Source organism: Psammomys obesus, unplaced genomic scaffold (assembly GCF_907164565.1).
Source record: "Psammomys obesus unplaced genomic scaffold, mPsaObe1.curated_primary_1811, whole genome shotgun sequence".
NCBI classification, from domain to species: domain Eukaryota; kingdom Metazoa; phylum Chordata; class Mammalia; order Rodentia; family Muridae; genus Psammomys; species Psammomys obesus.
In genome coordinates, this window is record NW_026587216.1 from 12,117,590 (window position 1) to 12,141,557 (window position 23,968).

The following is a 23,968-nucleotide window of genomic DNA, read 5'->3' on the forward strand; positions in this document are numbered from 1 at the left end:
TTCTAACAAAAAAGAGATTCATTCTTTAAATTCTGTTACTCTAGAGAACCTTGACTAATATGCCACTATATATCATTTTAATCCTACTTAGCATAGCCTAGTCACTGTCCTCCACATCTTTGATTGAGAGGTCTTTGGGACTATATCACCTGGCCCTACCTGAGTAAACTTTATTTATTGCCTTTGTTATAAGATACCTTTTGGAGAACATGTACGCCTTGAGTGGACCATTTGACACCCCCATCAGTGTCTTCGGAAGCATGAAATGTCCTGCCTTTCTGAGCAGCAAAAGCAAAAATGCAAAAGGAAGCTCAGGACCAGAGTCTCCTCCCTTTCCAGACTTTTCTCTCCATATCACCATAATTCCCTGTTTTACTATCCTGCCTCACTTGGACCAAGAGAGATGAGAATACCATGATTAATGTGTCTCTGACTTCATGTCTCCCCTAAGTTGCTGAGGACCAGATGAAGCTCCTGTCATGAAGCAGCTTCTGGATCATCAACATTTAGCAAATGTGAGCTGGTTTTATACAAACTATGATGTGCCACAGCACATAAATGCAGTGTGGTTTCTTATGCATATAAACTCTCTCACCCAACAAGACCCACAAAGATACCCAGTATTAATAGCCTCAATAATCAGCTAGTGCTTGGAATTCTGTGGCCAACAAATAAATACTACTTTGCATTTGGAGGAAACAAAAGGCTAAATAGCCCAATCTGTGGGTAATTTGGGCTTGACATTTCCTTCCTGTGTTCTGGCTACAGGAAGGCTGGGCTTATTCTGGACAGCAAGTTAATAATCACAAAGCTCACCTTCTCTCTCTCCGATTTTTTTTTCTTTCTCACATAGAAATTTTAACTTCTATTTTCAGTTTGCTGAAGCATTTGGTCCAAAGTTGCTAAAAGTGCCAGGCATTATTTGGATCAGAATCAAAGGCAGAATCAAATCCTTAGAGGGCTTCTGGCCATTATTCTCAACCCAGCTTGTTTCTGGCTATAGTGATATGAAGCAAATGCCTCTGAATGAGAGAATGAGTTCTTAAGAATGTGCCTCAGCAACAGAAAAGTAAGGATGGCTCTTCACCTGAGAGGGAACTGTCCAAGAAGAGCGAGATGCTAGCCATTTGCTTTTGCAATGGTCATTCAGAGTCAAGTAGCTTTCTTTCAGTGGCTTCTGCCTAATCCTGGCTTCATGCTACCACAATGGAAGATTTCATAGTCATAGTCATAGATTTCATAGTCATTCATAGTTATTTCCATTTTATACTAGAATATAATGCTTTAAAATATTAATTATTTGAGAATGTTATACAACATGCTTTGATCACATTCTTTTTCTTTCCTCCAACTTCTCATGATCCTCCCCTTACGACTATATATGTCCCATAAGACTATATATTCTTTCTCTCTTTTAAAACAAAAACAAAACAAAATTTAAATCACAGCAAAACAATGGGGTCTGTTTTGCATTGGCCAACTACTCTGGAGCAAGAGGTCTGCTGCTCTATCTATAATAGCCAGAAAATAGACACAACATAGATGCTCACTAACTGATGATAATGAAAATGTGGTGTATACTGAAATATTATTCAGCTAAGAAGCATGAAACTTAAAACAATCATCCAGAGTTATGTAACCAAGACCCAGAAAGACAAACATTACATGCTTTCTTTTATTTATGAATGTTAGTTTTGATTGGATAGAACATATATGTATATGTGCACAAGAATGTATATCATTGTTTAGAGTAACTGGTATTTTATTTCTACATTACAGATGGTATGTAAGCTAAAAGCCATTTGGGATAGCTAGCCTAGAAATTCATGCACCTAAAAGAGCTCTGCTTGAGTCTCTCTGTAAGTCAGAGACCCAAGGGTTCCAATTAAGGGTGTATGAGCTTTCTGATATGCATAAGCCACCCCACCCTCCTGCATATGCTGATTTCTGGCATTTGTGAACAAAGGACATTTTATAAAAGGTCCAGGCAGATGTGATTACATGAAATTTGAGATAATATTATCATGTATTTTCAGACAGATTCAGTATAATCACAGAAATCCTTAAACTGTAGAAAAATGCTCAGAGAGATTTGCAGCAAAGTTTTTTTTTTTTTTTTTTTTTTTTTTTTTAATGATTGGCCACAGCAGCAACATTTCTGAAGTAGAGATCTCAGCAGCAGACCACTGGGACAAAAGATAATGGAGTAAGGGACTTGAAGACAACACGTGGCCTATACTAAAGGGTATCTGAGACAACACACACATGAGTAGGATTACAATTTAAGTTTTATCAGGCTGAGCTGGGCAACTGCAACCACAAGTTGGTTGGGCATCCTTTCCCTGGCCTACAGTCACAGCAGGAAACCTGTCAGTTCTTTACATTGCATCTGAACCAAGAACAAAGAACCAATCAAGATTGCAAATCCCCCCCCCCCCCCGCCCTCGAAGTCTTGATTGGTTCTTTTTGCTTTGTTCTGACTAGACTTCCCTCACAGACAAACATCTGTAGATATACCTTGATCTTGATCTAGCAGAACAACTTTGGCCTGGGTTATACTTCCTGGTTACATCAAACTATTGTGAATCAACCCCAACCAGAGTAGAATATTTAGCTTAAAATAACCTTGAACTCTTTATTTTGACTTCATTCTCTTGCCTCCAGTTTCCAAGTGCTTGAATTACAGGTATGCATGCACCTATAGTGCTAGTGATTGTTGAACCAACAGTTTTGAGTATATTTGGCAAGCACTCTGCCAACCCAATCACAGAAACCTTGTGGTGTCTGACCTGTGCTTGCTTATTTAACTCACATGCAGCCTGTACCACCCAGGCCTCTGTTTAGGAGATTGAGCAGTTAGAGAGTGGCTACTGAAGTGTGAGAAAGGGCTGGATCATTAGGGTCCTTAAAACTCAGTGTGGTTTTAAATTTTTTGGAGGAAGTTCCTTGCAGAAGTCTAGACTTGTAGTTCTACAGGGAACAGGTTCAGTGTTCAGATGGTGCTTGGATGCCTGAGTGACAAGATAAGTTACAGTTTCATAGTCCTGTCAAAAGACCCTAATAGAATCACACAGGTTTAAGACACTGAATCCTCAGAAATAAGCAGTCCAGAGCAAGATGAGGACTGTAAGATCACCAGAGGAGCAAGCTGCGAACCTCTGCAGACCAGCCGCACATCCTAGCAGAAAGAACTTGAAGCTTCCTTGAGTGAAATGCCACGCTACTCTCTTAGGCTTCCAGCTGTGAGCTAGAGTTAGGTTCAGAACACTTCGTAGCTTGATTTGGAAGCTAAAGTGAATCTTCTAGACCAGCGGTTCTCAACCTTCCTAACATGGCGACCCTCCAATACAGTTCCTGATGTTGTGATGAACCCCAACCATAAATTATTTTTGGTGCCGCTTTAAAACTGTAATTTTACTACTGTTATGAGTTGTAATGTAAATGTCTGTGTTTTTTGGTGGTCTTAGGTGACCATCAAAGGGTTCAAGGTCACAACCCACAGGTTGAGAACCACTGTTCTAGACCTTTTCTCAAACCTCTTTTGTGTGAGCCATTCTCATTATGGGGCTTCCCCCTCTTTTCTAGTAATGTATCATCTCTACACTTTGAAGATAAGGAGTTATGTCTGTTTTTATGCCTCACACATAGTAGCTAGTCAGGGAATATTTGTGAAATGAGAATTGAGCCTCTATTGAAGAATGGAAAATCGTTCGTTTACTAGAAATAGAAGGCTGCTGTAGGCTTTGCTCTTAATGAAGCTTGGCATGCTACTTTTTACAATATTAATATTTTGTGATAGGTTTCTGAAATGAAGCAGGATAGAAATGTCCTCTGTCACCTGATTCCTGGCCACCTGGTTACAGAGTTCTGTTTTTCGAACCCTTGAGCAGTATGTCTTCCCTCATTCCACATCTGTACTAAGAGCTATGTCCTCTTAAGAACACCATTCTTCTCTAAGCAGAGAAAAACCATTGAGAAAACCAAATCCTCCTGGAAAAATCCATCCTTCCAGGTGTTACAGAGATCTCAGCACCAAAAAAAGCAAACAAACAAAACCCAAGCCAACAAGACAAAAACATTTGTCTTCACTCAATTCTCTGCTGGTTCTCTGTAGAGGAATTTTAACCCATCGACATGGCTGCTCTGGCAAGGGATCATGCCCCAAAACCTGGGTCTGTGTGATCCAGCTGGAATGCAGACTCACCCTGGATTATAGTATGATCTAGCTGAAGTATAGACACAACTTTAGTACACATCTTCAATCTCAGTCAAGGTAAGGTTAGTTTATAGAAGGAAGCAGCCATGTTTAAAAGTGATGTCTAACTGAGGGGCAGACAAAGCGACAAATCAGAGAAAGATTTGAGAGAATGAGCCCAAGATAGGATATTCCCAACTAACACAACAACATGACAGGGAAGAAAGACTACTTAAGAACAGTGAGGGAGAAAGAAGAGGGTTTTTTTGTTATTTTGTTTTTTACTGAGTTTTAAAAAAATTTTATCCGTTTTTATTTTATGTACATTGGTGTTTTGACTGCATGTACATCTATGTGAAGGTATCAGATCCTCTGGAACAGGAGGCACAGACAGTTGTGAGCTGCCATGTGGGTACTGAGAATTTAACCTGGGACCTCTGGAAGAGAAGGCAGTCCTCTTAGCCACTGAGCCATCTCTCCAGCCCCTTACTGAGAGTTTTTTACTGGGACAGTTTTACAGAGACTGTTTGCAGAGAGAGCAAGCTAGGAACAGGTGAAGACAGAGCAAACCAGAGAATGAGAAGGAGCCAGAAGATTAGAACCTATTGTCAGAATTAATGTGAGGCCAGGTAGAGCAATTCAGTCAGCCAGTTTGCATCAGTCGGCTTAGAGAAGAGTTTATGCCAGAACAGCTGAGTTGAAACAGCCAGTGAGATTTAAGAAAGAGCTAGAAAGGCTTGGGAATAGCCCTCATCTCTTCCCCTCTTCTGAGGAAATAAAGGCGACATTTATAATTCTCAGCTGTAGATGCCAGAACTGAGACAGAGTCCTGACAAAAACCAAGCTCTGGTTATTTCCAAGTTGCACCTGATTTCAAACTACCTGTGACTTTAAGTACTGTATCTTAAATCAGAGTTTAAGTGGAAACGAATGCACACTTGCCTGTTGGTTATTTCTCTCAGTGTATGCCATCTCTGAGAAAAGCCTTTCTCTCTAAGGAGACTTAAATGGGATGATGTTGAGTGAGAGGGGAAGCATGGTTTGACTTTCTGGAGTTGTCATGTTGGTACAGGGCTGTAGCCAAGAAGCCAAATTACATTCTGCAAATAAAATCAGCAGTTATGAGGCAGCTGTTAACACATTCTGCTCACCACTGCCTGCCAGCAGAGCTCCCTAAAACCTCCAAATCTGTCCATCAGCTGCTCCAGAGCCTAAAACCCACCAGGCACAGACTTGTTGCCAGGCCAGAAAGAGGGGTCCAGCCAGCAAGGTCTTTCCTTTCTCTGTTGGGCCGTCTGCTTGGATGTTGCATCTTCACTCCTAACATATCTGGGTGCTGAGCTTCATTTTATCAGTCTTTATTTAATCAGCACATTTTGGGGTTAGTGAAGAGTAATTGTTGGTTTTTCCTGATGCAAATTTCACTCCGGGGATGAAACTGTAACATTTCTTAGATTAACAAGTGATCAGCTTGGGTATGAATACACTAATGAGGAATATTATTTTATTCCTCATTATTATTTTATTATTTTAGAAGCAAGCCCTTGAAGCTAACCTAAGTTTAAAAGCATTGCTTAAAAGATACCAGACAATGGGGGAAAACTTTGTCTATGTACTGACTGATTTATTAAATTGAGGGGCCAACAAGATGATTCAACTGTAACAACCTACGAGTGAGATTTTTTTTTTTTTTTTTTTTTTTTTTGTATTTCAAAAGCAACTTGGGGGCCTGCCATGTGGTACATACCTTTAGTCCCAGCACTCAATAAGTAGAAGAGGCAGATGTGTATGAGTTTGAAGTCAGCCTGGTCTTCATAACTCCAGGTCAGCTAAGTCTACATAGTGAGACCGTCTTTCAAAATAGAAGACTTTGGAGTGATCGGTTATATAGAAATATGGTGCTGTGAGTGTGGTTCAGTGCATATGATACGCAACATCCTGGTCCCATCTCCAGTACCAAAAATAAAACTAATTATTTAAAAAATTCTAATATGTCAAGTTCCTTCTGTAATTTCACAGAAAGTTTAGAGGGTGCTAAGAAAACCTGTGAACATTTTCAAGCATCAGGCACCTTTTGTCAGTCATTTAATCTAAGGGTCTTGTATAAGTTGACTCATGCAATCCTTACGGAAACTTTCTGAGTTCAGTACTATAATTATTTACCATTCCACAGATGAAAAAAACTGGGGATCAGAGAGCCCTGAATACTAATAATGGAAAGCCAGCATTATAGGACTAAGGTAATTGGGCTTTAAGGTCTATGTGATAGATTACAATATTCCCTGATAGTGAATTCTGTAAAACCAGACACAACTTCTTAATTTGAGAATAGTACTTGCATTCAATACATCCTGATTTATGCCTCCTCAACTTGAAGTGATTATCACAGGTCTATAAATCTAACTTATTGTATTCTTTTCCATTATTCCAAGTCCATAAAACTGGGATGAGAACATTGCTATGACATCTAAAAGCAAGACATTTCAATACCACTAATATAATGAGATGCAAAAATCTTTTCATGACTTTAAATGTTATCCATGATAAAACTGAAATTATACCCAATTTTTCTATTGTACAAAATAAGATACAAATTGTGAAATTTCCATTAGTAAAAATATATCATCTTCCTGTCACTTTTCCAAGTTAGTACTCTTTTATTAGTTTTTCATAATACAAAGGAAATAGAGCTTTGCACACTTACTTTTTCTTAACTTTAATGCTTTCTGCCCTTTGGAGGAAGAAATGAATGTCAGTGTCTGTGTGTGTATTAATGTGTATACATTTTCCAGCAGCTGGCTTTGCCTCTGGGCCTTTGTGCTTACATGCCATTGTGATAAGCACATTTCTTGCCGCACACTGGGTCTCTGTGCTTCCTCCGTGACGTTGGTACTCAGCTTTGTTGAATGTGCTATACATGTGTATTGTTTATTTGCACCTCCAGAATCTGCTCAACAAGGCTAGGCATTTGTGCCTTCCTTTTCATTGTCTGGAATAGCCCAGCAGTTGTCAAATAAACTCTAAATTCTATGTAAAATCAAGACATCAACAGATCTCAACGACAACTCCCAGCTCTCACATCCTTCAAGAAGATTAACCCTGAAGAAAAGATTCCTACAGCAGCCCCCTCACAATCCCAGGCAGACTGAGGACGATGCAGAGGAAATGAAAACTCAACTTTTCTGAATAATGACTACAAACGAACTTGTGGGGTTCTGTGGTGCCCTGGGAACTGGACAGGGTCCGTCAGTCTAGCCATCTGCCTGTAGAACACAGATTCTTGTTAATCTTCTTGAAGGGTGTGGGAGCTGGGAGTTGTTTGAGATCTGTTGTCTTGATTTTACATAGAGTTCAAAATTTAGTTTGTTATAACAGAAATCCTCATTATTCAGATTTCACATTTGTGGAGACAACAAACATCTTTTTATGCTGACTATATCAGAGGGAAAACTTCTGTCTGCTGAGGTTCTATGGCTAGACCTTTGAGTTTGTCCACAGCAGTAATGAAATGTTACCTAACACTTTGTGCACATGTGTGTCTTCATAAAAATAAAGACCTAAAAAAGCCATTAGGTCCAAAAATTTCCCTATTTCTTTAAATAAAACTGATAAATTGTGGACATGTCACATACTTGTTGGTATGGTGTTCTTTTGAAATGTATACACCTTACCCTTGTTCATTCAAATGCTGATTCCCCCCCCCACACACACACTCTCTGGTTTCAATCTGGATATTGCATTGTGATACTTATTCTAAGTATCCTGTACCAACTTTGTGTAAACAGGCCAAAATAAAGCAACTAGCTACAATGTTGTGCAATGGGAGGACAGAAGACAGGAAAGAGAGGAGGAGGAGCATGAGGGCAGGAAATGAGTGGGAGGAGAAAGGGTGAGAGGAGAGCTTGGAGAGCAGAGCTGGAGGAGAGGTCTTGGAACGACGTGGAGAGATGGACTCGACCTACTATATCACTAAAAGCAAGTATAATGTGGGAAATCTAAATGTTAGGAAACTATGAGGGCTTGGAGGTTTAAGAGGGAGTAACTGTTGCCCAGCATTGTGTTCAAGGTTATCTAAATAAACCCAGTGTCTGTGCAGTGATTTGGTTATACAGCTGTTTAGGACTAACAGCAGCTTTACTAAAAGATAATTATTAGTAAATATTAATGGTCGATTACAACACATGCTAAAGAGGCTTGGGCTAGCATTAGTGAACTGTGTGACAGTGACCTGAAAATATCTGGGGTGGGGGTGGGGAGCTAATGAAAAGTAAGTTATTTTTCATAGGTTTATTCTGATGTCAACTCCAAGTCTCCAATGTTAAGAATGTGCTCTTGCTGGTACAATGAGTGTTCCTTCCTCAGTTGTTTTGTTCTGCACACACACTTCTGTGAAATATGTACAACTGTGTTGCTAGGAAAGGCATCACTGTCCAGCTGTAAGTATAATAGTTAGCAGAATGTTCTGGATCCTCCAGATGTTATTAGCCTCTAGCCAGTGCCTGAGCAAGGGAGTGGTACAAAGGGCCTTAATATTTTTGCCCTCCTTAGGACTCTTCTAAAGGGCAGTTCTTCTGAGGACATGCTTCAAAATCCTAGTAGCTTTCTGCTAAATAAGCCCTTCTAAAAGACCTCATTACTGTCTGCCAATATTACCGTGGAGTCCAAGATTCTAACACCTTTCTTTCTTTTCTTTTTATGAGACAGGGTTTTTCTGTGTAGCCTTGGCTGTTCTGGACTCGCTTTGTAGACCACACTGGCCTTGAACTCACAGAGATCCGCCTGCCTCTGCCTCCCTGATTGCTGAGATTTCAGGCGTGCACCACCGTGCCCAGAAACACCTGCACTCTTAAGTGAATAAACAACATTCAAATCACAGCAAGTCAGTCTGAGACTTATTGAGCTGTTTGGTTGGCTCTCTTTTTGCTTAAATACTGCAGTTGTGCTTTCTGGCTTTCTTTTCTGCTTTTACTTTTATACATTGTTTGCTTTCCATGGTCTGGTGTGCTGCGACATATCTGTTCTTGTATTTACATCTTCACCCTCGGTCTTTAGCTATGACTGATAAACAAGTATTCACCTGAGCAGTTTTAGGTTTTAAGAACTCAGTTGTTCTCTGCTCCTTTTATTGTCTGTGTTTTGGTATTCACTGCTGTTGCAATCTCGGATTGCTTGAGAACCATTAGCATTTTGAAGCATATCTTTTTCTGTTCCTCATGTTATTTTTAATTCTCTTGGGTCACTTGCTTAATTTGTTCACCTTGAAATTTCCCTGTAAGTACCCAGTAAATGCCCCACCCCACCCCATTTCAGGAGGCAAGCGAGCTTTCTCATTTATGCCGAAAGGCCGAAGAACAATAGCTAATCCAAGATCCTCTATAGTGCTCCACTGTGAAAGTGGAGTCAGGTGGGTGCTCTGCCCTCTTTCCATGTCTATTATTAGGCTCCACTCCTCAGCCTATCTCCTATCTCCATCCCATAGGCTCTCCCAGGCAAATCTACTCGGCTTAAGCACTCTTCCAGGCAACTCCGCTGGGGCCAATGTCAACAACAGCTGTACAGTTATTTGGGCCACTGACCTCTCTGCTGCCAACTCTACTTGGAGATCCCTTGAGATTTCTTTGTGAGGTGCCTTCCCACTCTGTGTGTCTCCACAATCTCATTTGCTTTCCAATTCCCAAATACTATATAACGTCTCTGGGCGCTGACTGTACTTTCTATAGCTTTTGCTGTAGTGAAGGTCCTCTGTCCTTTCCCTCCTGCTCCTCCTCCCACCACCACCCTTCTAGTTATATATTTTTATTATTGTTTTCAATGAAGTATGAGGGAAAGCACCTCTATATGCACAATCACACATGTTCTCCAGACACATCATGAAAAAAAAATCCCAGAAAAAGGGAGAACTTTGTAGTGAGCCTGAGGAAGGAAACGAACGAGGCCTCTCAGTGATAGACAGGGTATCCATAAAGCTTGGGGATCTGGAGCTGAGGCATGGAGGGAGACTTTATACTTTATCCTTCATTTCCTAGGGATGCCCTGCATTACTCTGTCTTGTAGCTCACATGACACTGTTATAAGAGCCAGAAATCACATGCTCCCTGGTCCTCTTATGATTCCTGTTAAGCTGCTTAAGGGTGATGGTTTTTATCACACTGCAATGATGGCCATGACGGTGACCTGCAGATAATCACCTTGTTTGCCACCCTTGCAAAATAATAAAATAATAATAGTAATAATAGTAATAATAGTAATAATAATAATAATAAAAGAATAAGATAGAGGCTCTTTGCTCTTAAGTGATTTAGTTTGTCAATGAACTTAAGGGGAGGAGAGCAACAGTCCCCCAACTTGAAGGTGGTTTTCTTTTACAAATTCTGAGAAACACTATACAGTTTTAAAGACACCAGCCCCTTGTACATAAACACTGACAAATTTCTTCAGGAGGAAATAAAAACTTACATCATTTTCAAATATGTCTGTGTTTGTCCACCCTCTTAAATCTTAAGGTTCTGTTAGCCACCTTTAAGGAAGTTGCTACATTTCCATTAAAAAATATTAAAATAATTAGCTCTAAATGAAATATCTACACCTATATGAACATGACTGTCAAACTGAACCTGGCCATACCTGTGAGGAGAGCTGGGAGGGGAAGGGGGAGAACCAGAAGCCAAGAGGCCAGGATAGCTGGGACCAAGAGGCCAAGAGACCAAGAGACCAAGAGACCAAGAGACCAAGAGGCAAAAGGCTGGTGCAGTTAAAATGGGTTACACAAGCAGCTCAGTCACTGGGCTAATGAGGTTGAGGGTAGGGGAGGTGTGTGTGTGTGTGTGTGTGTGTGTGTGTGTGTGTGTGTGTGTGAAGTGCAGAGGAGCCAGGACTCTGGAACAGTTAGGGAAGGACAGAGAAAGAGGCTAGAGTCAGCTGGCTTAGATATGCTAATAGGTACCTTAGTTATTCACCCCGGTTTGAGACCTATCAGGTCTCTCTCTCTATTCTAACTTCACACCTTTAATTTTTTTTTTTAAATTATTTTCAGAGTCCCTCTGTGGTAGTCTCCTGTCCTGTTCCCTGTTTTCTCCCTCTTCCGATGTCTGTCCCATTTGCCTTTCTGAAAGCAGATTGATCATCACGTAACAGGGTCGTCCTCCTTGCTTAGCTTCTTTAGGTGTACAGATTTTAGTATGTTTATCCTATATTATGTCTAATATCCACTTATAAGTAAGTATATACCATGTGTTTCTTCCTGTTTCTGGGATACCTCACTCAGGATGATCTTTTCTAGTTCCCATCATTTGCCTGCAAATGTCATAATTTCCTTGTTTTTAATAGCTGAGTAGTATTCCATTGTGTAAATATACCACAATTTCTGTATCCATTCCTCAACTGAGGGTCATCTGGGTTGTTTCCAGATTCTGGCTATTACAAATAAAGCTGCTACAAACATGGTTGAGCAAATGTCCTTGTTGTGTACTTGAGCATATTTTGGATATATGCCCATCAGAACAAAATGACAGGCTGCAGACTGGGAAAGGATCTTCACCAACCCTATATCTGACAGAGGGCTATTATCCAGAACATATAAGAACTCAAGAAGTTAAACAGCAACAAATCAAGTAATCCAATTAAAAAATAGGGTAAAGAGCTAAACAAAGAATTCTCAATAGAGGAATATCCAATGACAGATAAACACTTAAAGAAATGTTCAACATCCTTAGTCATCAGGGAAATGCAAATCAAAATGACCCTGAGATTACATCTTACACCCATCACAATGGCTAAGATCAAAAACTCTAGTGTGCTGGAGAGGTTTCGGAGAAAGGGGAACCCTCCTCCATTGCTGGTGGGAATGTGACCTTGTACAACCACTTTGAAAATCAATCTGGCGCTTTCTCAGAAAACTGAGAATAGTGCTTCCTCAAGATCCAGCTATACCACTCCTAGACATATAGCTAAAACTTCACACCTTCAAAATGCCAGACTTTAGAGCGCTGCTATCTTGGCGGCTTGGTAATGTCCACATAGCTCATTTTGCTCAAACATCTTGCTTGGTGAAAATTCTCAAACCGCTGGGTGGATTTAAAAAAACAAAACCAGAAAGCCCTAACAACTGAAGTGGACACAGTGTCAAGGAAAATGGGTTGAGGACTCTTGGCGAATTTCCTCGCACAGCCTATGTGGAGGGAGGTTCAGTGTCCAGCTGACACCAGACACCTCTACAGAAACGCAAACTGCATTGTTATCTTTGAGGTTTTCGTGTCTTGGATTTTATTCAGAATGTTTAATTTTAAAAGGAGGAGATATCAAAAGCTCCGAGCCAGGCAGGAGTAGAACCTACAATCTTCTGATCCGTAGTCAGACGCGTTATCCATTGCGCCACTGGCCCGTCGGCGGGGTAAGTCGTGGGGGCCTTCAGGATCACAAACAGTCCACCCGGGTGGCAAGGGCGAGGAAGGACGAGGTGCTACGGCGGGGCCCGAGAACCCGCGCCTGGGCCTCCCAGGACACCGTGCTGGAGTGCTTCCTAGGCGGCTCGGCGAGGGCGGCCCTGGCAGCGCTCCCGCGCCGAGCCGTGCACGGCGCGCAACGTACGTCCTGCGAAGCGCGCATGCTCAGCTCCGGAGGCCTCTGCGCAACTCCTGAGCCGTACGTGTGTTCAGGGTCAAAGGGCACGCATGAGCCCTACGTCCCTTCGATAGCTCAGCTGGTAGAGCGGAGGACTGTAGCTGACTTCCCGGCAGGAGACATCCTTAGGTCGCTGGTTCGACTCCGGCTCGAAGGAGACCGTTTTACTCCTTTTTACCCCTCGCTGCTGCGAGCGAGCCCAGGCAGGACCCACCCCGCCGCGGCTCCGCGGGCCCCGGTTTCCCTGCGCCGGCGCCGCCCTCTCCCGGAGGACCGGGTCCGCCGAGAGCGCCGCGCGGAGGCGCAGGGCGGCGTTATAGAGCCCCGGCGCCCATTGGCACTCTGCTCCCTTCGGTAGCTCAGCTGGTAGAGCGGAGGACTGTAGGCGCGTGTCCGCGGGCATCCTTAGGTCGCTGGTTCGACTCCGGCTCGAAGGAAAGGGCTGTCACTTTTGCGCTTTCGAGCCTCTGTTGAGGCCCATTCCAAACAAATTTTGACTAGCAGTGCTCTTGCCGTCCTCTAGAGGACCAGAGGAAGGGAAGCAGTCGCCGATGGGGGATTAGCTCAAATGGTAGAGCGCTCGCTTAGCATGCGAGAGGTAGCGGGATCGATGCCCGCATCCTCCAGTCTTTTGCGTTCGGGTTTCCTTTTCGTTTTGATAATCTACCAGGAAGAGGGTCGGGAAAAGTCAGCGAGGTACATTTTAACCTTGCATTTTGTGTGATGTCAGAAACTCCCAGGCATGCATCAAACGCAAATGAGGGACTCGGTCTGTAGGAAAAGACAACAGGGAGCAGAACCCGGACCCGGAAATGGTCCCAGCTTCAAACGCTGCCTCTGCTGAGGCTCTGGGGCTGAGCGGCTCCGTGAGGCGGCAATGGCAAGGCTGGTGGTGCCCTCTTGGACACGCACAGGCACACACACACCGTAGTCTGAAACAAACAATTTTAGAAATTTGGTAATCGGTTATTCCTCTACTGTTTTCTAGCACAGAGTCGCAAAAAAAGTTAATGAAGCCAGAGCTGTCTTGTAGTTCTCATAACAGAACGCTCATTTTTTTTTTTTTTCAGATAAAAGGCAGAATTATTATCCCTTTGAGGATTATAATAAATCATGATTCTTTTGTACGTTTTAGAGTCTGGGCAACCTTGTGTACTTTTGTTTCATATGTATACAACCTGCTGCAATTTACTGCCGTCTCCCACTTTCTATCTTTCTGTTTCCTTATTCATTCTGTTATTTCTAGTAAGGTTTTACTTGAATCATCGAGTCATTTAAATTACGTATTTTAAAATGTTTTAGTGTTGACACAGGACTTCAGTCCCCTGGCTGGCCTTAAATTGCCTGTGCCTCCCAAGTGCTGTGATGGCGGGGCACGGCATGACCTCCAGCAGGCCTCTGTTTCATTGTCTTCCTGGGCTTCGCCAGTCCTGCTGGTGTTCGCCACAGCGCACAGCCACTGCCCTGTCACTCGGGAACAGTGACGGTAACCCTTCTAACTGTACATGAGGAAAACACAGAGGAGGGGGCAAGGCAAATAGGAAGGACAGCATCTGGGCCAAAATCAAGGCACTTCCTGAGGTCGGCAGCCCCGACAGGGGAATCAGAGAAGCTCACCAGTGTACATCAGGATGGCCATAGTGGCATTTCCTCACAATTAAGCTAAAACTTGGAATCTCTTAGAGCCTGGTGCACAATAAACACTGCTGTTATCACTAGGAAAGTAGGAAAGGGCTGTGGAGGGGAGGGGAAGGGAGGGGAGGAAAAGAGAAGAGGGGAGGGAAGGAAAGGGGGAGGTAGGATGAGGAGCATAAATAAGGCCTTTCATTTTGCTGGCATGCTGCAGAGACTGGGACAGATTTCAACACCTGGAGGCCTAGTCAACCTCCTACACCTGCAGTGCGGCCCTGAGGATTCACTTGAATGTTCCTATGTGTGGTGTATAATTACGTAAGACAGTGCAATAGAGGGCTGCATGGATCCCCCAAACAAGGGAAGTGATCAAGACTGAAATTATGGAGCACTTCGTGGCAGGGTCATGTAATCGTGTGGGTAACCACAGACATTTTACTAGCTGTTTAGGCAGCCTGCTTCTAGTTTGCCTAGTAACCTATGTCATCATGTGTCACCCACCAGGTGTGTGGCAGATGCACCTGGCAGACATTACTATGAAAGGACCAAGCCGCCACTTTGTCTTTCTCGCCCTCTTGCTCTTTCCCCTTTCTCTGTCGGGGCGCCGCCTCTATCCCCCTATCATGTCTTTGTCCCTCTCTTCTTCCCTCTCTCTCTTTGCATTCAATAGACCTCTTTAATATAATATCTGTTGTGCGCATCAAGTCTAAATTAGTAACATTGGTACATCGGGCCAGGAAGAGCTCTCTGGGTAGCGTCTTGTCTAGTCTGGTCATGCCAGGACCACATTGCCTGCAACAGATTTGTCTTCTGTTCCACCTATCACTAACCACCACTCAACCACATATGGCCAAACCTACACTTTCTCTCAACTGCTCTGCCTTGCCTTTTAACTGCCTTTCACCACGAGCACCTGGCACTCTGCTCACAGATGCTCAGATGTGGTGCCGTGTGCTCCCAGCACCAGGAACTAGGCTGAGGCTGGCCTACTCCCTCACCCATCACCTACACTGCACTAGAACTGGCTTGGGGAAACTGGGAAGGTATAGCTCCTTTGCCAGCAGGCTGAAACCTAAAACGCATACTACCTGCTTCTAAACCCTCCCTGTTAGGTAAGTGAATTTCCAGCTGTGCTCTTGCGATTAGGCGCAGAGCCCAGGACAGCCATCAGGCTAGCAAGCACCGGGGTCACAGGACCCCAGTCCTGCCATGCTGCTGAGGCTGTGCACAGCACAAGGCGAACTAACCTGTTGGCTTTGGTATAAGGAGGGCAGAGCCATGTCTCCATCCTACTGAGCTGCAAAACTGCAGTATCTTCTGAGTCAAGGCTCCCTTTCCTCCCTTTACTTCCGTTACTTACTTTTCTTTTCTCAAAGTCCTATCTGTTTGTTTCTGCCTGCTCTCCCGTTAAATAAAAATCCTCTAATTTCTTTTTCTGCTATCAAAAAAATATTTTAAGATGCTGTAAATTCTTATCTAATTATTTAATAATTTGCTCATTGGGTTTACATTTATAAGACTTCCTTAGTCATAATTAACTCTCTTTATTTTATCTCCTTTTAGACTAAAAGCAACAAGTCTCATTTTAAATGGGTATAGATTTTTAAATTTAAAGTTATATTTTTACAACATGCTGTATATATGATTCAGCTCCGGTTCAACATAATTATTATATGATGCTAAACTTTCAAGATTATAAAGGTCTATTCAAATTAAGCTAATTAAAAATGTGTATCTAACTGCCTATGTCTTTTACCAATTTCTAAATTAATGAATAAATGCTGTTTCTCCCACCATGAGCTGTCTGTGGTCCAGATTCACCACTAGACTTTCTGGCTAATAGGTTTGATATAAATTCAAATGTAATTTAAAAATTGTTCTATACTGCTCTACTATATTGTTGGTTTTAAAACTCATAACTCGAGGGTTACTAAATAAAAGTTTTGCCTAGATACCTTTAAACTATATAATATAATTCCAATTGAGATCTATTGATTTTAGAGGCATTTATTTGTTTATGTTAAAACTTGATCATGTTGCTATATCTTCACTATTAAAAGGTTAAAATACACTTGGTCCTGTTTTCTAAAAATGGTAATATTATTAATCTATAGTATAGCCTTAGACTTTTATAAGATATGGACTTTTTAAATACTAAATCATACAGAAAACTGTTATGCTCTCTCTTTGGTGGACTATGTTTATGACTTTTAAGGCTCCAACTTAACAGTGACAAAACCTAAAGTCCTAATATTTGATGGTTAATAAATGCAAGTTAATAGTCAATCATCTCATAGATGATCAAGTTCTCTAACATGTCCAAAAATATATGAATAGTCCTACAGATGCGGACATGGTCTGACTGCCATCTTAACCAAACAGGTGAGAATGGTCCCTGAGTCACCATACAAGAGTTGGTAAGAATAATTTTTAAAGCCGGAGAGGAGCCTTCCCGATAGGCTCAGCTACAGCATAAAACCATGCTCCAGACCTTGGCTGCTGCCCTGACACTGCCAGCATTCCCGCAGAGAAAACAAGAGGTCTACAATCCCTCATCCCTGGAGGGTATAGCCAAAAGTCAACTCTGCCAGGTAACTGTTTCAAATGCAGCCAGGAGGGACGCTGGTTCAGCACCTGCCTCAACAAGCCATGCCTTGCCTGCCTTTTGACTAGCCTCTGGAACTCAAAATGCTCCCATGCAGGCTGGTCCTCTGTGCCAAGCCATGGAGGCTCAACCAGCACAAGAGCCACAAACACTTCTAGCTCCTTGGCCTGGCAGAGGACAAATGGCTCCTAGATTCAGCGACCTCCACCACCCTCATCCAGCCCAGAGTAACACTGCAGGTCTGTTTTAACTTCACACTCGGGTCCCACGGACATATTGCCAACTTATCTTCAGATACCTTCTCAGTCCTCTTCATATTCAGGAGACCAGGCCTTAAGCTTCACTCCCTAGAGCTGTGACTCTCAGGTGTAGTCATAAGTCTAATTTGTTTCCAAACTCAAAAAAACCGGCCTTTTACCATCCCTCTAGTTAAAGGACAATGATTGCTCACAGCAGTCTCACCCATGTCTCATGGTAAATAATTGGGTACAAGGCCAAAGGATACAGAAGTTTAAATTATGAACTTCTAAAAATGTGTTTGAGGATCTAAAAAAGTGTTTAGGGTTAATAAGTGGGAGTTATAAATGTTTGGTGGTCTAATAAGATGCATCGAGGTTGGTAAATGCAAATTATGAAGATCTAGGGTTATTTAATGATCCTAAATAGCTAGAAGTGCTTCACATTTCCTCCTCTTGCTATGCTACTATTATATTAACTGTCCAGAGTTCTGATATTTATCACTAGAGCTCTGATTTATTAATCTAACTCTGATAAAAAACATTCCACTATATCATCCACTATCAAGGTTCCAAGCTCAATATTTTAAATTTCCTTTGGCTTGTCTTTTAAGTACATTCTTAAAAAAAAAATGTTTCTAATTGTGCTATATTTATATATATCCAGTCGTCTGGATGTATATAAAAAATAAGCTTCCCTTCTATAATGTGTAATCATATTAAAAGTTAATATCAAGTGGGCTTTTGCCCCTTCTACTTCACAGAAGGCTTTTGCCTTTTCAGAGCTAGCCTTAAAGAGTGTTTATGCTATTAGCACAAATGTGTATGTCTGCTGCCTTTTTCCATAATACATATTTCACTGGAAATTACAGTTGTGATGCTAACCTGTCTGAATTTTATCTGCTTTGTAAAACTTAAAAGACATTCTTGGAAGCTGCAGACATCAAGGACATGGAGGCATGGTGTGTGGTTAGTGTTCTGCTAAGGATGACCTGGAGCCCAGGTGTCAGGTTCAAATGTGTACCATTTGTTGGACTGTCACTGTATATTTCTAGCACATAAACTGTGCCAAGAACTGTTCAGAAGAAAGTACAATATGTGAGTTTTCACACATTTCCTCAGAGAGCTTTATGACGAAGAGAAATTTATAAAGAACAGCTTTGAAGCTGGAGCAATTATCAAGATAAAACACAGCTTCCAATGAGAACTATACAATCAGCTTAATAGAAGAAATGCCACAGCGTTCAAGCACTTTTCAAATTAGTCACTTCCTTGTGATTTTAATTTTTATGAAATGTTATTTCTCATTAAAAATTATGTGTTCAAACTTCTTCTTGCCAGGTAGCAAGAAAAACTGTAAAAGGCCACATAGACAGAAGCAGCATGGCAAAGTGCTCTGCAGATTCCCCCCCCCCCCCCAGGCCCTCAGTGTGGGCGATGACAGTCACCATAGCACAGAAAACAGAGTAATTTTTTCAGTTCCAGGAAGGCAAACCCTTAAAACAAACGATGACTGGGGCCCTGCTTCCGCTGTTGCTGTAAGGGCTCGTGGTTTTGCATAGTGCAGATGGCCTTGGTTCCACCTCCCAAATGCTGGAAAGACAGCATTTGAAAATCACTCACAGCTGTCTAGGAAGTTCCTCTTAAAACCATATCTTTGGCTATAGGAAACCAAAGGAAGAGCCGTTATATCTGGGAGACCTGATGGATGGAGGCTTGTGGGGAGCAGATGAAGTCCCGACTGGCCAACCATTGTTAAAATGGAGTCCATGTTAAGGACCCCAGTGCTTCAGACCTATAGAGTGACAAAGCCTTCCCCAGGAGGGGCTCAGAGGATGACCAAGTCTTCCCCTGGTCCAAATACTAGTGAGAAACAATTGGCCGTTAGTTGAAACCAATGTACACAGAAATTATGAACCACAAGCTTCCTCCTCTCGATGTTTGCAGCCTGAGGTTGCTTCCTTCAGAGGTTCCCGACTCAAGCTAGGTAGTGCCTTGCCTTTGGGATATGCACAATAAACTTTCTGAGCTTTTGATTGTACAGAATACCTAGCCCTTCTGTAGGCCTGTCATTTCTTCATTCCTATGTCCCCAGAGTCATGTTTCCAGGTCCACATTGTGCAGAACACAGCAGAGCATGGTGCCTGGCAAAAAAAAAAAAACCAGTTCATCTAAGTTTCAAATAAAATGTCGTCTTATTTATGGAACGTGTATTATGCTCACAGTAGTCATGGGAATAAGGAAAGGATGAATGGCTAGATATGGTAGATAGATGTGTATTGCCAAAAACTAACATTTTTTTTCCTCATATAATTAAAGAAGGTTTAGTTTGTGGCCCAGGAGTTGGCTCAAGTGCCCACATTAAAACACTTGCAACCCTAGTGCTGGGAAGTGAAGACAGGAGGAGGCTCACCGGCTAGCCAGCCTATCCAATTGTCTTAAAAGATGAGGAGCATTACTTTGTAGTAAAATAGAACTGGAAAGTCTATTAAGTGAGATACCAAGGTTCAAAAGACAAAACCACATGTTCCCTCACACGTGTGTGTATTACCTTCTAATTGTTACACGCGTGTGTTGATGTGGGGATGAGGGTGGGTGTAAGTCATGAAACTAGCAGTCAGGCTCACAAAGGGAGAGAGAAAACAGGAATTGGAGGAAGGAGGCAGGAGGTAATAGGACACATGTGACATGAAGTGGAGAGAGGAATGCTGGGGAAGGAGAGGAGATGGGGAGATGAGGAAAGAGTTGGGGAAGCCAACCAAAACAAAGAACTTCTAGATTCTCCATAGGATGTTGTCACTCATTGTCACCAAGGAGACAGCTTGTGTCTCCTGATGCTTCAGCATCTGCTGTCTCACTGGGAGGAAATGCTTCAAGAGAGAGCCGTCTCTAGCCCTTTCTGGTACAAGCTCAGTTCCATCTTTATTAATAACAAAACTCTCTAAGCTCTTGAGCAACCACCTGACAAGAAATGCACTGGGTTGTTCACAGATACATCAGAAGTATTTAAAGGGCACAAAACAAAACCCTAAAACACCTAGGCATAAAACATATTGATGGATAAAATGGCTTCCTGTCACAGAAAACTAAGTTTGTTTAAGACAGTTAAAACATTAAATTCCAAACTAGTCCTATACACATTCTCAGCACTCAGCAGAAAGGTTGGACAGCACAGAGAGAGCATCTTCATCATCCTATAAAGTCCTGCTGGTGAGAGATCCTGGGATCCTAGAAACCTCCCCCTCCCCAGGATACTGTGCTGTATTCACAACTCCATGAAAGCCTTAAATGTTAGTTCCAGAATGGTCTCTGTCTCCTGAACTTTGAAGATTTGTCAGTAAGCTAAATGTTCCAGCTCCTCTCTAGCGTACATGCCTGTGTTTCACTCCCAACACACAAACTGGCCATGTAGATGGCTGATCTTTGAAAGAAGGCAGGATCAAGGTATGGAAAAAAGAGGATGAGGGTAGAGTGAAGATTATTTAACAATTGGTTGTATTCCCATCCCATGTGGCATACATGGACAGTTCTAGAAAAAAATGAAAGACAGAGAACCCAATGAAGCAGAGGATAGGAAGGGAGAAGGCTAGGAATTGACTGTATATCAAATAATGGAGGTGGGGTTTTAAAATCAAAAGTAGTACTGTTTCTGAGCTATTTCCCTCCTACAAACACTGATAACTTATTTATGTCATTTGTAGATGACAGCATCTACATCCAGCTGGGTGAGGGTCCTCTTCCCAGGACCACAGAACCCAGAGAGTCTGCCTGCTGACTCATAGTGACATCCTGTACAGCAACGGCACTGGAAGTTCATATAAGCATCTGAGTCATCTCCAAGCAGCCTACTTTCATAACCCCAAAGGACAGTCTTACTGCCTGTCCCGGTGATGCTTGATGTAAGAGCCTTCTGGCCTCTTACTGGACTATTGGAAGCTGCACTGTCATTTGTCCCCATAATGGCAGGAAGGTTATTCTACCAACACACACCTGAGCTGCTGAAAGCTTTCTCACGAGAAACTTTTAATGACTTCTTGGTACCCGATTTTAGTAAGTACTTAAGAAACAACCTTTTGTTACAGTATTTGTGGGAGAGGATTCTTCACTCTAGGCTAAACTACCCAATACTCTGAGGCTCTCTGTATGCTGTGCCTCCATGTCTCCGCAAACGTGCCTCTCCTGATTGCATTTAAAAGCTGCCCAACGCACAAAGCCATCCCCATTCCTGCCACTCTTCACCATCTCTCTCTTGCTGTGGTTCTTACATGTTTTATGTGTTCTCTCCATCATGCTAGCTCCTTTCGAGCAGTAGCCTGATCTTTCCAGTTTTTGAGTTTGCAGAGCTTTGTACAATAGGAACATATGGTGAGTACTCAGTGAATTCTTTTAGGAGGGATGGATTATTTCCATCAGAGGCTCTGAATCAGTATGCACTCATGACAGCTTTTCAGTCAGTGCTGGGGCAGTGCCATATCCTCTGGCGGCCCATAGGATTATAGCACCTGGTGATGTTCCTGTGGTTACAGTGCCACACATGGCGCATTATGGACACATTTGTAGCCATCTTGCTGGAGAGGACTCTAGGCCAATGTTGTGTACGTGTGTCATAATTTTCAATAACAGGTTCAAAGACAAACATAGAAGAGGCTTGCATAGTGAAGATCTGAAGAAAGTAGTTTACAGCTGTGTTTAATAAATGTTTATCTCACAAAAGTACAAAATGAAAAGTATACAAGGAAAAAAAAATCATAGTAACAGAACTGGATATATGATCATCAGTTAAGGGCACTGGCTGCTCTTCGTGAGGATTCAGGTTTGATTCCCAGCATCCATATGGTGGCAAACAATCGTGTGAACTCCAGTTCCAGGGGACCTGACTAATTTCTTCTGGTCTCCCAGGTTATTGGGTGCACATGGTACACAGATATACATGTAAGCCAAAAATGCCCATGCACATAGACTACAAATTAATAAACCTCAGAAAGGAAGATTATAGTAAGCTAATGCCAAATGGTGTTCGAAGCAGTAACGTTCATTTACGTATTCACTTGTTTATTTGAACACCCCTGTGCACAGCTCCGCCGCGGTCTACAGCAGTCTGCCCTCCTGCCGCAGGCTTCAGCTAACTCACTGCTCAGCCAGAGCAGCTTCCATTCTTTTCAGCCTTTCTGTCAGCTTTATATCAGGGGCACAAACACATGCTTCACTGTGCCATAACTGCCTGCAGCACTCTGCACGAGTGCGGTTTCAGAGTGTAGCCTAGGAGCAACAGGACACGGCAAAGAGCCCAAGTGCATAGTTACCTATGCCAGCTGGGTTAGTGGAACTCCAGCCTGATGACTGCACACTGACAGACTTGCCTCAGGATGCAGTTCTCAGGATGTGGACACATAAGTCATGACTATGCTATTAATTTAAAGAACGTAGTGGTTGATCTTGGTTACTGACCTGACTAAAGAGACCTAGAAAGTCTGTACAGTATCTGTTGGATGCATTATGAAGCTCTCTCTAGAGCCAATTTGCATGTCAGTCTTCTAACTGATAGGCAAGACATACTCAGAATTATGGGCGATTGGAACCTAGGAACAAAAAAAGGAGAAGGGTGCATTTCAAATTTGTGTACATGCTGGGCTCTTTTTGGGTGGTTTGGTGTCTGCTCCTTCTGTCATCCTCAGACATTAGATTTCATATTTTCCAGCCTTTGAATATAAACTTGTATCAGTGACTCTTCAGGTCCTTTCTGTCCTTCTGCCTTGGACTGAGACTGCATCATTGATCTCTCTTGTTCTGAGACTTCCAGATTCTTGCATTAAGAAGCTATTGGTTTCTGCACATCTCTAGTCTTCAGAAGGACAATGTAGGACTATACAGCCTTTGGTTATGTGATCTAATTTGGTCAAGCTTCTTACAATATGACTACTAGTAGTAATAGTTACTCTATACAATTATATATTTTATATATTATAGTTGTTAGTATTTTGGAAACAAACCTGCTTCTGGGTGTTCCTCAGTCCTGACCTGCTGCCTTGCATGGCTGGCAACTCTCTACCTGCAACCCTCTACCCGAAATTTTCCAGGGCAGAGGCTTCCCTTCCTCCTCTTGACCATGGAATCTGACCATTTTGTTGCTATTATTTCTTCTCTCTCTCTTAACCTCTTGCCTGACAACCAAGAGCTGCTTTTAATGAACCTAAATTTACATACTTTAACTTACCTTACATGAAAAGCAGCCCATTTTTTAATTATAGAAAAGGGGAGAAATGTTAGTATCTTGGAACCAAACCTGCTTCTGGGTTGCCTAGCAACCTATGATGTCATTGTGTGTCACTGGCCAGGTGGCCACACCTGGAAGGCGTGCTTATCTTGCCTCTTAAAGAGAACAACCTGACACATGGTCCCTCTCTGGGTCTCTCTTGGTCTCTCTCTTGCTCTTGGCCTCTTGTCTTCTGACCCTCTCCCCTTTTCTCTGTTGGGGTGCTCCTCCTCTTTCCCCCATCATGTCTTGCTCTCCCTTCTCTTTTTCTCTTCATCTCCATCTAGTAAACCTCTTTCATATAAAATCTCTTGCACACCTAATCATCGTTATTTAAATTATCCCCATCAATAGTTATATATAGTTATTACACACACACAAACACACACACACACACACACACACACACACACACACACACACACACA

The 23,968-nt window shown here is 42.4% G+C and overlaps 4 non-coding genes across 4 annotated transcripts; 3 read left to right on the forward strand and 1 right to left on the reverse strand.

Moving 5' to 3' along the window:
• Nucleotides 1-12,502: 12,502 nt before the first annotated feature.
• Trnar-acg (transfer RNA arginine (anticodon ACG)) lies at nt 12,503-12,575 on the reverse strand. The gene has a single exon. It is a non-coding gene; the product is annotated as a tRNA-Arg (tRNA).
• A 303-nt stretch (nt 12,576-12,878) lies between these two features.
• Trnay-gua (transfer RNA tyrosine (anticodon GUA)) lies at nt 12,879-12,971 on the forward strand. The gene is made up of 2 exons: nt 12,879-12,915; nt 12,936-12,971. It is a non-coding gene; the product is annotated as a tRNA-Tyr (tRNA).
• A 191-nt stretch (nt 12,972-13,162) lies between these two features.
• Trnay-gua (transfer RNA tyrosine (anticodon GUA)) lies at nt 13,163-13,251 on the forward strand. The gene is given in 2 exon segments: nt 13,163-13,199; nt 13,216-13,251. It is a non-coding gene; the product is annotated as a tRNA-Tyr (tRNA).
• Nucleotides 13,252-13,367: 116 nt separating this feature from the next.
• On the forward strand, nt 13,368-13,440 carry Trnaa-agc (transfer RNA alanine (anticodon AGC)). Its single transcript has one exon. It is a non-coding gene; the product is annotated as a tRNA-Ala (tRNA).
• Nucleotides 13,441-23,968: the final 10,528 nt, after the last annotated feature.